This window comes from Tamandua tetradactyla, chromosome 3 (assembly GCF_023851605.1).
Source record: "Tamandua tetradactyla isolate mTamTet1 chromosome 3, mTamTet1.pri, whole genome shotgun sequence".
NCBI lineage: Eukaryota > Metazoa > Chordata > Mammalia > Pilosa > Myrmecophagidae > Tamandua > Tamandua tetradactyla.
The window spans coordinates 149,238,505-149,252,939 of NC_135329.1; the positions used below are offsets into that span (position 1 = coordinate 149,238,505).

At 37.9% G+C, this 14,435-nt stretch overlaps 1 long non-coding RNA gene and 1 pseudogene across 1 annotated transcript in view; both read right to left on the reverse strand.

Annotated features, from left to right (window-relative positions):
* The window catches only part of LOC143677801 (uncharacterized), a 177,802-nt gene that overhangs the window by 77,454 nt on the left and 85,913 nt on the right, over positions 1–14,435 (reverse strand). The gene's annotated exons all lie outside the window — the stretch shown is intronic.
* On the reverse strand, positions 12,279–13,030 carry LOC143676412 (large ribosomal subunit protein uL30 pseudogene; annotated as a pseudogene).

Genomic DNA, 14,435 nt, shown 5'->3' on the forward strand with positions numbered 1-14,435 from the left:
GATGAGCCAGGACCTGGCATCATGGGATTGAGAGAGCGTTCTTGACCAAAAGGGGGAAAAGAGACATGAGACAAAAAAAAGTTTCAGTGGCTGAGTGATTTCAGAGTTGAGAGGTTATCCTGAAGGCTATTCTTATGCATTATATAGATATCCCTTTTTAGTTTATAGTATATTGAAGTAACTGGAGGGAAGTACCTGAAAGCCTTCTTGACCAAAATGGGGAAGAAAGAATTGAGACAAAAAAGTTTCAGTGACTGAGAGATTTCAAACAGAATTAATAGGTTATCCTGAAGGTTATTCTTATGCATTAAATAAATATCCCTTTTTAGTTTATGATGTATTAGAGTGACTGGAGGGAAGTACCTGAAACTGTTCAGCTGCATTCTAGTAAGTGTTGGTTCTTGAAGATGATTGTATAACTATATAACTTTTACAATGTGACCATGTGATTGTGAAACCCTTGTGTCTGATGCTCCCTCTATCCAGGGTATGGACAGATGAGTAAAAAAAAATAAGGATAAAAATAAATAAATAAATAATAGGGGGGAATAAAGGGTAAAAATTGGGTAGATTGAAATACTAGTGATGAATGAGAGGGAGGGATAAGGGGTATGGGATGTATGAGTTTTTTCTTTTTTCTTTTTATTTCTTTTTCTGAGTGATGCAAATGTTCTAAAAATGATCATGGGAAGAATATGAGCAAGGTCTCAGGGAAATTGAATGACCACATGAAGAAGAAGAGAAGGGAAAGGGGGCAGGCCACGGTGGCTCAGCAGGTAAGAATGCTTACCTGCCATGCCTGAGGACCCAAGTTCGATTCCTGGTGCCTGCCCATGTAATAAAAAACAAAAAAAAACAAAAAAAAAGAGAGAAGGGAAAGGGGACATAAAGAATAATGGAGGAATTAATCACTGGAAAATTCTCATTCTTATGAAAGACAAAAAAATTACAGATCCAAGAAGCACAGCATACCCCAAACAGAATAGATCCAAATAGATCTACTCTAAGACATTTACTAATCAGATTGCCAAATGCCAAAGACAAACAGAATTCTGAAGACAGCAAGAGAAAAGCAATCCATCACATACAAGGGAAGCTCAATTAGACTATGTGTGGATTTCTCAGCAGAAACCATGGAGGCAAGAGGTCAGTGCTATGATATATTTAAGATACTGAAAGAGAAAAACTGCCAACAAGAATTCTATATTCTACAAAACTGTCCTTCAAAAATGAGGGCAAGTTTAAAATATTTTCAGACCAACAGACACCAAGAGAGTTTGTGAACATGAGATGTGCTCTACAAGAAATATTAAAGGGAACACTACAGACAGATAGGAAAAGACAGGAGAGAGAGATTTGGAAAAGAGTGTAGAAATGAAGATTATCTGTACAGGTACAGAATAAAATCATGATGCATACCACAATGTGGATGAACCTTGAAGACATCATGTTGAGTAAAATTAGCCAGAAACAAAGAAACAAATACCGTATGGTTTCAGTAATATAAATTAACATTAACGAGCAAACTTTGAGAGTTAACGTTGAGAACACAGATTATCAGAAGATAGTAAAAGGGTAGAGATTGGACATTTGATGCTTAAGGAGTACAGAATGTTCAACAGGACTGATTGGAAAGGTCCAGAAACAGCACAATACTATCTGATGGTAGCATAATATTGTAAATACACTGAACAAAGCTGGGTGAGTATGTTTGAAAGAGGAAGGCTAAGGGCATGTATGACACTGGATGGAAAGATAAGACTAGAACTGCATAATTTAGCGAAACTAAGAGTGGACAATGATGGTTATTAAATGTACAAATATAAGAATTTTTTACATGAGGGAGAACAAATGAATGTCAACATTGCATGGTGTTATTAATGGGGTGATATATGGAAAAAATAAAATCAATGCAAAGTAGAGTCTATTATTTAATAGTAACATTGTAATATGTTTCCATTAAATATAACAATGGCAATATACCAAAGCTAAATGCCAATAAGAGGGGGATATAAGGGAAGAGTATGGGATTCTCAGTGTTATTTCTCTTTTTTTATTTTTTTTATTTTTTTTTCCTCTTCTTCTTTCTTTGCAGAAGGAATAGAAATGTCCTGACATAGATTGTGGTGGTGAATGTATAACTATGTGATTATACTGGGAACCATTGATCGTTTATTTAGGATGGATTGTATGATGCGTGAATAAATCTGTTTAAAAAATATACAGAAAGATACACTGTTGGAGAAAATGTGGAGAGAAGGATGTATCTATTCACTGTTGGTAGGGAAGTAGAATGGTACAGCCCATCCGGAGGGAAGTGCAGTGGTCCCACAAAAGGCTAAGTATAGAGTTTCTGTATGATCCTGCCACCACCATTATTGTGTTTATACTTGGAAGAACTAAAGCAGGGACAGAATGGATATTTGCATGCTGCTGTTTATGGCTGCAATATTCATGATTTGCAATGAATGGAGGTGGCTTAAGCATACACTGACTGATAAATGGAAGGGGGAACTGTGGTGTATATGTACAATGGAATATTGCACCAGTGCAAAAAGGAATGGAGTTGTGAGGCATGCAAGTAGGTAAATAAAACTTGAGGACAGTATGTTCAGTTAAATAAACCAGAAATGAAAAGACAAACATTATAACACCTCACTAATATGGACTAACTTTAATGTGCAGAGTCTGAGATTGGATTCAAGAGTACAGGTTATTGGGAAAAAGATGGTTGTAAAGATTGTAAGCTCTAACAACCACCACATCTGTTCCTGAGTTTAAACTGTTTTTTCTAAATTCTGAGATGCTGAGCTCTTTGTGTATAATCTGGTCATTCCCTGGCAATTCAGGTATCTGTGTGACACCTGAGACTGAGCTAGAGTTCTGCAGCTATGAAAGTAAGCATTATCCCATAGAGCAACTGTTTAAAAAGCTGACTGAGCTGAGGGAACAGAGCCAAAATGGCAGCTTAGTGAGGTGTGGGATTTAGTTGGCCCTCCAGAGCAGCTAGTAAATTGCCAGGAACAGTACAGAACAATTGCTGGGGCCACATCAGTGACTGGACACACAGCATACACCAGTCTGGATAAGCTGGACCAGCTGCAATCCCACCCAGAACCGTGAGTCCCCCAGGCCGCTCCCCCACAGGCTGCTTCCCAGAGGGCAAAGGGACTTTACCAGCAGTAAGGGGATGAACTCTACCAAGCTCCAATTTCTGGAATTAATTAACAAATTTTGACTACTAAAAAGAGGCCCCCAGCTCAGCTGAAAACCTCAAGAAAAAGCTGTACGTTGCTGGGTTTTGCCCTGGAGCAGAGCAGGCAGGGCTGATGGAAAAAGAAATTAAGAAAAAAAAAACAGATGTCTTTTTGGATCAGACAGCACAAAATACTTGAAAGGGTCTGGACCCTGAAGAAAAGAAGAGGTCACATAGGACCTGGAGACACACACAGCAACATATCATCCTAAGCTCTTGATTGGCAAACAAGAGGAACAGGGGTCCTGCTCTGAAAAGGATTTTTTTTTTCCTTTTCTTTTTTGTGGCTGTGTTTCTACAGCTTGACTGCTCCCTGGATACACCTGCAAGGCTTCTCAGGCTCCAACTACCCCAGGCAAGGGTGAAATTAAGCTTGTCGGAGAGTTTGTCTGGAGACTGTGCCTTCTGCAGGAGAGAGGTGGAGCCCAGATCAGTGGGAATCTCTTCCTCAAGGAATTCAGACCCCAGGGTCTGGAAAACTGAAGTGATTAAAGACAGCCTACAACCTCTCCTCTGTCTCAACCATGCCCCCAGCAGGGAGAGTCTGCTAAAGTTAAAGGTACCACATTACTTTATGCTGGTGGGACCTGCAGGCAGACAAGTGCCACATACTGGGCAGCATAGGAAAAACACCGAGTCTAGAGGCTTCATAGGAAAGTCTTTCAACCTGCTGGGTCTCACCCTCAGAGAAAACTGACGCAGGTGACTGTTCTCCTGAGAGGAGGTTTGGTCTGAGAGAATCTGACTGGGGTCAACAATACCTAAGTAGAACCTCCTAAGGGGAAAACAAAAGGCAGGGCAAGGAATGAGAAAACAAGAACTGAAAAATTCTGATTTGTTAAAACCTAAGCTAGAGGTTTAGAATAAGCTGAACTGAATGTCAAAGAACAGGTAGACAACAGTCATTCAGCAAGAAATCCTAGGTAAAAAACATGAAAACAATCTCCAGAATAAATTAATTAAGGAAATTAAATGCCAAGACACCAGCAAAAAATAATAAATCATACCAGGAAAATTGAAGATATGGCCCGGTAAAAAGAACAAACCAACACTTCAAATGAGATACAGGAGTTGAAACAATTAATTCAAAATGTTCAAACAGACATGGAAAACTTCATCAAAAATCAAATCAAAGAATTGAAGGAGAATATAAAGAAGGTAAGGGACTGTGCTGGTTTGAAAGGAAGTATGCCCCCTAAGAAAAGCCATGTTTTGATATAAATCCCATTTCTTAAAGGTAGAATAATCCATATTCAACACTGTATATTTGAAACTGTAATGAGATCATCTCCCTGGTTGATGTGATTTAGTTAATAATGGTTGTTAAACTGGATTAGGGGATGACATGTCTCCACCCATCTGAGTGGGTCTTGATTAGTTTCTGAAGTCCTATAAAAGAGGAAATATTTTGGAGAATGAGAGACTCAGAGAGAGCAGAGAATGCTGCAGCACCACAAAGCAGAGAGTACACCAGCCAGCTTTGTTTGGAGATGAAGAAGGAAAACACCTGCCGGGGAGCTTCATGAAACAGGAAGCCAGGAGACAAAGCTAGCAGATGACACCATATTCGCCATGTGCCCTTCCAGCCAAGAGAGAAGCCCTGACTGTGTTTGCCATGTGCCGTCTCACTTGAGAGAGAAACCCTGAACTTCATCAGCCTTCTTGAACCAAGGTATCTTTCCCTGGATGCCTTTGATTAGACATTTCTATAGACTTGTTTTTAATTGGGACATTTTCTCGGCCTTAGAAGTGTAAACTAGCAACTCATTAAAATCTCCCTTTTAAAAGTCATTCCATTTCTGGTATATTGCATTCCAGCAGCTAGCAAACTAGAACAGGGACAAACAAAAAGAAGAAATCAAAAGTCTGAAAAAACAAATCACAGAACTTATGGGAATGAAAGGCACAGTAGAAGAGATATAAAAAAAATGGAAACCTACAATGTCAGATTTCAAAAGGCAGAAATAGGATTAATGAACTGGAGGATGGAACATCTGAATTCCAACAAGCAAAGAAGATAGAGGGAAAGGAATGGAAAAGTAAGAGCAGGGACTCAGGGAACTGAATGACAACATGAAACACACGAATATATGTGTCATGGGTTTCCGAGAAGGAGAATAGAAGGGAAAAGGAGGAGAAAAACTAATGGAGGAAATTATAACTGAAAATTTCCCAACTCTTATGAAAGACTTAAAATTGCAGATCCAAGAAGTGCAGCGTACCACAAACAGAATAGATCCAAATAGACATACTCCAAGACACTAATCAGAATGTCATATGTCAAAGAGAAAGAGAGAATTTTGAAAGCAGCAAGAGAAAAGCAATCCATTACATACAAGGGAAGCCCAATATGACTATGTGTAGATTTCTCAGCAGAAACCATGGAGGCAAGAAGACAGTGATGTGATATACTGAAGATACTAAAAAAGAAAAACCACCAACCAAGAATTCTATATCCAGCAAAACTACCCTTCAAAAATGAGGGGGAAATTAAAACATTTTCAGACAAAAAATCACTAAGAGAATTTGTGACCATGAGACTGGCTCTGTAAGAAATACTAAAGGAAGCACTAGAGACAGATAGGAAAAGACAGGAGAGAGAGGTGTGCAGAAGAGTATAGAAATGAAAACTATCAGTAAAGGTAAAAAGAAGAAAAACTAGATATGACATATAAAGTCCAAAAGGCAAAATGGTAGAAGTACTCCCCTTACAGTAATAACACTAAATGTTAATGGATTAAACTCCCCAATCAAAACATAGACTGGCAGGATGGATTAAAAAACAGACCCATCTATATGCTGTACATAGGAGACACACTTTAGACCCAAGGATAAACATAGGTTGAAAGTGAAAGGTAGGGAAAAGATAGTTCATGCAAACAACAATCAGAAAAGAACAAGAGTAACTATAATAATATCCAACAAATTAGACTTCAAATGTAAAACAACTAAAAGAGACAAAGAAGGACACTATGTATTAATAAAAGGAACAAGTCAACAAGAAGAATAACAATCATAAATATTTATGCTCTGAGACAGAGTGCTCCAAAATACATGAGGCAAACACTGAAAAGAAAAATAGACACATCTACCATAATAGTTTGGAGACTTCAATTCTAGACAGAGGATCAATAAAGAAACAGAGAATTTGAATAATAAGATAAATGAACTAGACTTAACAGACATTTATAGAACATTACACCCCACAACAGAAGGATACACCTTTTTCTCTAGGATAGACCATATATTGGGTCACAAAGCAAGTCTCAATAAATTTAAAAAGATTGAAATCATACAAAACACTCTCTCAGATCATAAAAGAATGAAGCTGGAAATCAATAATAGGCAAAGGCCCAGAAAATTCACAAATATGTGGAGGCTCAACAATACACTCTTAAGCTGCAACCAGTGGGTCATGGAAGAAGTTACAAGACAAGTCAATAAATTCTTGAGGCAAATGAAAATGAAAACACAACATATCAAAATTTATGGGATGCGGCAAAGGCAATGCTAAGAGGAAAATTTATTGCCCTAAATGCCTATATCAAAAAAGAAGAAAGAGCGAAAATCAAGGAATTTATTGTTCACTTGGAAGAACTAGAGAAAAAACAGTAAACTAACCCCAAAGCAAGCAAAAGGAAAGAAATATCAAAGGTTAGAGCAGAAATAAATGAAATTGAGGACATGAAGACAATCGAGAAAATCAACAAAACCAGAAGTTGGTTCTTTGAGAAAATCAATAAGATTGATGGACCCTTAGTGAGGCTGACAACAAGAAAAAGGGAAAGGATACAAATAAATAAAATCAAAAATGAAAGAGGAGACATAACCACTGACCCTGCAGAAATAAAGGAGGTAATGAGAGGATACTATGAACAGCTTTATGCTAATAAACTAAACAATGTAAATGAAATGGGCAACTTCCTAGATAGGCATGAACAACCAACATTGACTTGAGTAGAAACAGACAACCTCAACTGTGCTGGTTTGAAAGGATGTATGTCCCCTAGAAAATCCATGTTTTGATCAAAATCCCATTTCATAAAGGAAGAATAATCCCTATTCAATACTGTATGTTTCAAACCGTAATCAGATCATCTCCCTGGAGATGCGATTTAATCAAGAGTGGTTGATAAGATGGATTAGGTGATGACATGTGTCCACCCATATGGGTGGGTTTTGATAAGTTTCAGAAGTCCTATAAAAGAGGAAACATTTTGGAGAATGAAAAGGAGATTCAGAGAGAGCAGAGCAGAACAACATAGCCACAAGAAGTAGAGTCCACCAGCCAGCGACCTTTGGAGAGGAAGAAGGAAAATGTCTCCCGGGGAGCTTCATGAAACAGGAAGCCAGGAAAAGAAGCTAGCAGATGAGGCTGTGTTCGCCATGTGCCCTTCCAGATGAGAGAGGAACCCTGACTGTATTCACCATGTGCCTTTCCACTTGAGAGAGAAACTTTGACTGTGTTCGCCATGTGCCTTCTCACTTGAGAGAGAAATCCTGAACTTCATCAGCCTTCTTGAACCAAGATAACTCTCCCTGGATGCCTTAGATTGGACATTTCTATAGACTTGTTTTAATTGGGACATTGTCTCAGCCTTGAAACTGTAAACTAGCATCTGATTAAATTCCCCTTTTTAAAAGCCATTCCATTTCTGGTATATTGCATTTCGGCAGCTAACAAACTAAAACATCAACCAACCAATCACAATAAAGAAATTGAATCAGTCATTAAGAAGCTCCCAAAAAAGAAGAGTCCAGGACCAGATGACCTCACATTTGAATCCTACCAAACATTCAAGAAAGAATTAGTACCAATCCTGCTCAAACTCTTGAAAAAAAATTGAACTGGAGGGAAGTCTACCTAACTCATTCTATGAAGCCAACATCACTCTCATACCAAAGCCAGACAAAGATACTACAAGAAAAGAAAATTACAGACTAATCTCTCTAATGAATATAGATGCAAAAATCAGGAACCTAAGTATAGAATTGCCATATGATCCAGCAATTGCTAGATATCTACTCAGAGGACATGAAGGCAAGGACACAAACATTTGCAGACCAATGTTTATAGCAGCATTATTTACAATCAACAGATGAGTGGCTAAAAAAGCTGTGGTATATACATATGATGGAATATTATGCAGCTGTAAGACAGAATAAAGTCATAAAGCATATAGCAACATGAATGGACCTTAAGGACATTATGCTGAGTGTGATTAGCCAGAAAGAAAAGGACAAATATTGTATGGTCTCACTGATAAGAACTAACATTAATGAATTAACTTGGAGAATTTCAGTTAAGAACAAAGACCAGCAAGAGATAGAAATAGGGTAGATATTGGGTAATTGGAGCTGAAGGGATACAGATTATGCAACAGGGCTGATTTTAAAAATTCAAAAATGGATAACACAATACTACCTAACTGTAATACAATAATGTTAATACAATGAATGAAGTTGAATGTGAGAATGATCGCGGGAGGAGGCCTGGGGCACAAATGAAATCAGACAGACAATAAAGACTGAGATGGTATAATCTAGGAATGCCTAGAGTATACAAGGATAGTGATTAAATGTACAAATTTAAAAATGTTTTTGTATGAGGAAGAACAAAGGAATGTCAATATTGCAGGGTGTTGAAAATAGATGGTAATTCATATTTTAAAACTTTAACTTATGTGCGAGACTAAAGCAAAAAATGTTTATTTGGTACAAAATTTCTATTTTGACTAGTGCATCTCCTAATATAACTTATATGGACAGTTTAATTGAACACCATAGGTACATGGAACCTTGAGTAGGGCATAAGATTTTGTAGGTTTGTCCAGAGTGATGCCCCGATAAATCCCAGAGTGATTTGAACAGTGAATAAAAAAGTATTTGCAAAGTCCCTGTGCCGGTTTGAAAATGTTTATGTACCCTAGAAAAGCCATGTTTTAATGCGATCCCATTTTGTAAAGGCAGCCATTTCTTCTAATCCCTATTCAGTAGTATATGTTTGAATCTGTAATTAGATCATCTCCCTGGAGATGTGACTCAATCAGGAGTGGTTGTTAAGCTGGATTAGGTCCCATTCAGGTGGGTCTTGATTAGTTTAAGAGAATCCTATAAAAGAGGAAACATTTTGGAGAAAGCTGGAGATTCAGAGAGAACAAAGAATGCTGCAGCACCACAAAAGTAGAGTCCACCAGCCAGTGCTTTGGAGATGAAGAAGGAAAATGCCTCCCAGGGAGCTTCATGAAATAGGAAGCCAGGAGAGTAAGCTAGCAGATGACGCCGTGCTCGCCATGTGCTCTTCCAGCTGAGAGAGAAACAGTGACTGTGTTCACCATGGCATTCTCACTTGAGAGAGAAACCCTGAACTTCATCGGCCTTCTTGAACCAAGGTATCTTTCCCTGGATACCTTTGATTGGACATTTCTATAGACTTGTTTTCATTGGGGCATTTTCTAGGCCTTAGAACTGTAAACTAGCAACTTACTAAATTCCCCTTTTTAAAGGCCATTCCATTTCTGGTGTATTGCATTTTGGCAGCTAGCAAACTACAGCAGTCCCCTAGGGGGAATGGTGAGAAAGAGGGAAAATTCAACTTCCCCATATGCAGAAGACCTGATATTCTAGCAAGCAGTGAGGACAACAAACTCAACAGGTCAAACCCTCAATCTTGGGGTTTTTTCATATGAAACATATCCCCACAGAGGTTAGGCTAAGCCTACTTAAAATTAGGCCTAAGAATCACCCCCAGAGAACCTCTTTTGTTGCTCAGATGTTGCCTATCTATCAGCCAACATGGCAAGCAAACTCACTACCCTCCCCCTCTCTATGTGGGGCATGACTCCCAGGGGTGTAAACATCCCTGGCAATGTGGGACAGAAATCCTAGAATGAACTGGGACTCAGCATCAAGGGATTGAGAAAACATTCTTGATGGAAAGGGGGAAGAGAGAAATGAAACAAAATAAAGAGTCAGTGGCTGAGAGATTTCAAATAGAGTCAAGAGGTTATACTGGAGGTTATTCTTACATATTATATAGATAACCCCTTTTTAGTTTAAAGTGTGTTAGAGGAGAAGCTAGAGGGAAGTGTGTGAAGCTGTACAGAGCTGTGTTCCAGTAGCCATATTTCCTTAAGATGATTTTTGTATAATGATATAGTTTTTGCAAGGGACTATGTGATTGTGAAAATCTTGTTCTGATGCTCCTTTTATCTATGGTATGGACAGATGAGTAAAATATGGATTAAAAATAAATAATAGGGGGAACAAATGTTAAAGCAAATTGTGTAGAGGGAAACACTAGTGGTCAATGAGAGGAAGGGGTAAGGGGTATGGTATGTATGAGTTTGTTCTTTTTTTCTTTTTATTTCTTTTTTCTGGAGTGATGTAAATATTCTAAGAAATGATCATGATGATGAATATACAACTATGTGATGATATTGTAAGCCACTGATTGCACACCAAGTATGAAATGTTCATATATTAAGAATGTTTGTGCTGTATGTTGATTATTTTATTAATAAAAATTTTTTAAAAAGCTGAAAAAGAGATCAGAATTCAGTTAAAGATATGAATGAAGCTAATCTAGTTAGGATAAACTTAAATCAGACTAAAGGGTAAAGGATGTTATTCACTGTATTTTAAAACTTCAACTTCTGTGTGAGATGAAAAGAAGAGATGTTTATTCGGTGCAAAATTTATATTTTCTGTAGCACACTATTTAATTTAACTTGTATGGTTAGTTTATTCAAACACCATAATTACTTGGAACCTTGAGTGGAGAATGGGATCTTGTTGGTTTGTAAAGGTTAGTGTGATGACCTGATGCATCCCAGAGTAATCTGGGCAGAAAATAAAGAAGTATTTGGAAACTGCCCTTGAGGTACTGGGGAAACAAGTGGAAACATTAAACTTCCCCACCTGAGGAATTCCTGATATTCTCACAAGCATTGGGGACTACCAATTTAATAGGCCAAGCCCTTGATCTTGGGGCTTTCCCTTATGAAACTCATTCCTGCAAAGAAGAAGCTAAGCCGACTTATGATGATGCCTAAGAATCACCCCCAGTGAACCTCTTTTTTTTCTCAGATGTGGCCTCTCTCTCTCTCTAAGCCAGCATTTCAGGTAAACTCACTGCCCTCCCCCCTGCATGGGACATGACTCCTAGGGGTATAAATCTCCCTGGAAATGTGAGACATGACTCCCACGGATGAGCCTGGCCTTGGCATCATAAGATTGAGAAAGCCTTCTTAACCAAGATAAATGAAACAAAATAAAGTTTCAGTGGCAGAGAGATTCTTATACATTATATAGATATTCTTTTTTAGTTTTCATTGTATTAGAATAGCTAAAAAGAAATACCTGAAACTGCTGAACTGTAATCCAGGAGCCTTAATTCTTGAAGATGATAATATAACTACATAGCTTTCAGTGTGACCGTGTGATTGTGAAAACCCTGTGGCTGGCACTCCCTTTATCCAGTGTATAGACAGAAGAGTAAGAAAATAAAGACAAATAAATAATAGGAGAGGGTAAGGGGTATGGGGATGTTTTGGGCATCCTTTTTTATTTTGTGTGTGTATGTGTGTGTGTATTCTTCTAACTGTAGTTGTTTCCAAAACAAGGCCCTAAGAATGAACCCCTGGGTTCATGTATGCCCTGGACTTGGTCCACTGCTGCAGAATAGCAGTAGCCTGGTATACATGCTTGGATATTCGCCTACCTTAAATCTCAGGACAGAAGACGTGACAGCAGAACTCCCTCCTCCATGGCAACTATATGTCCTTTGTTGATTTTAGAAGAGGTAGTGGCCATGTGGAAAAATTCACTGGAACTTTCCCTTGGAAACAGGCTGTGATATAAGAGATGCCTGCCATGCACAACACCTACTATCTTTTGTATGACCTTTCCCCTACAGTTTGTGAAAATAGAGCAGAAAATAATCTTCTTTGAAAGAAACTTTGTAAGAACTCAGAAGACAAACATATGTCTCCAATGCAATCTGCTTTCATAAATACTGAGTCTAATTCAGCTGTCAGATGAGCTGATTGATGCTTTTGCCATGATAACCAGGTGAGCCCACTTCCTTGGAAAAGTCCACTTTATTCTTGGTAGCATGACAGGCTACCGAGAGGCGGAATGGGAATAAGAACTGGGAGATCCTCTCGAAATACTTCCCGGGAAGACAAATTTCATGAATGAGATTTTCCAAGCAAATGACACCAAATCTTCCCAGGTGCTCCTTAATTACTGTATTGTCTGTCAACGGGCTTTTCTTATTTTTGATCTTGGCTTGTTCACATTTCAGAACGAGTTCCCGCCCAGATTTCAGATTTGGAAATCCCCAGGTCACATAAGGTTCTACTATATGCAGCATTTTTTGGGTTGTGGAGGTCACTTTCACAAATACACCACAGAAAATCTTCCTCAAGCGAAGCCTTTCAATGGTCTTCCGCACGAATAAACCTATTCCATTGATCCTTTGGATGTGTAATACAAAGGCCTAGGAATGTTCATTTGGCATTTCCAAGTCATGAGGTTCACTTCTAGCCATGTGTAGTATATACTGTCATGTTGCTGCCACTGAGAATCAATTAAGAAAGTTTACAGTGGCTTAAACCTGAACTGTTTCTCTTTCCTCTGCTTCTTTTCCAAAAGTGTCTGCTTTGCCTGAGTGACTCTGAGGGCCTGATAAGCCTTCCTCTTTCTCAGGAGATTTTCTGGAACCAAAGAGATCTTTTTTTTTTTTGGCTCTTCCTCCAACATCCTTCGGATGCTGTAGTTACTCCTTGTGCACACACTCACTTCTTTTTTATTTTTATTATTATTTTGGCGGTAATGAAAATGTTCAGAAATTGACTGTGGTGATGAATGCACAACTATATGATGATACTGTGAACTACTGATTGTATGGATGACTTTGGATGACTGTATTGCATGTGAATATATCTTAATAAAACTGCATTTAAAAAAAAGCTTAATTATCAATTTTACTGTGGTAACGTGAGGGAAAAGACTGGAATAGTTCCATAAAGGAACTTGCCTTTTTCTCCTAAAATAGTCAAATGTCAAAAATAAAATGTTAGTAACTTAGAATATTTACTCAGTTATTTTTTAAAACAAGATTTTATTATAACACTGGAAAATTTTTGTATGTAAATATATTTACTATATGAACATATCTTATCATTTCTGCTTCTGGAATTTTATCACACTTCTCTAAGATGAAAAGTTAAAGCCTTGGGCATCAAAACTAAAACCCAGTGGTCCTGACTTGTCAAGAAAAGTTGTTACTTGTTATAAATGCCAAAACACAGGTCATATGTATATGCCATTATGGTGCGGGTGGGGGGGTGCATGGTCCAGGAAATGAACCCGGGTCTCCCGCATTATTTTTGAGGTGAGAATATACACAGCAAATCACAATAGTTGGCTAAAGCAGGCAGGGGCCATTTTACCTACCCACAGAGAACATAGATAATAATAGGTTTAGCTTCATTGTAAAAGAAGACCAAACCCTTTAAAAGTGTTACTAAAGGGAGCAGCTTGCTCTACTTTATTTTTTTAATATTCATTTTCTGTAGATTTTTAAAGTAATATATGCTCACTTTAGAAAGCCTAGAAATCATTGGCCAAAATTAACAGACATGAGCCTGAAACTCATAATCTTACCACCCACTATGGACATTCTGGTGTTTGTTCCTGTCTACAGACTGTTTTACAGGGTTAAGATATATTTATATATTTTGTAACCTAGTTATTTCTCATTTACTAATGACCTTAGGCTTTTTCCCATGTCTGAAATACCTGTTACTAGAATAAAAAATCCATGGAACTACACAACACAAACAATGAACCCTAAAATAAACCATGGACTATAGTTAACAGTACAACTATGAAAATGTGCTTTCATGAATTGTAACAAACTACTACACTAATGCAAGTTGTTAATAATAGGGTGTGTATGGGAACCCCGTATTTTAGGCATGATTTTTCTGTAAACCCTTAACTTCTCTGATAAAAAATAAACAAACAATAAGAAACCTCTCTGAAAACATGAATTGGAATCCTTGCCTCTGGTTTCCAAGTCATTAACATGCTCATTATAGATCCCATTATGGGTAGCATTTAGCAACATGTGGTTCTCTTTTCCTCTCCTACCAACACCTCTCCCTGGTGA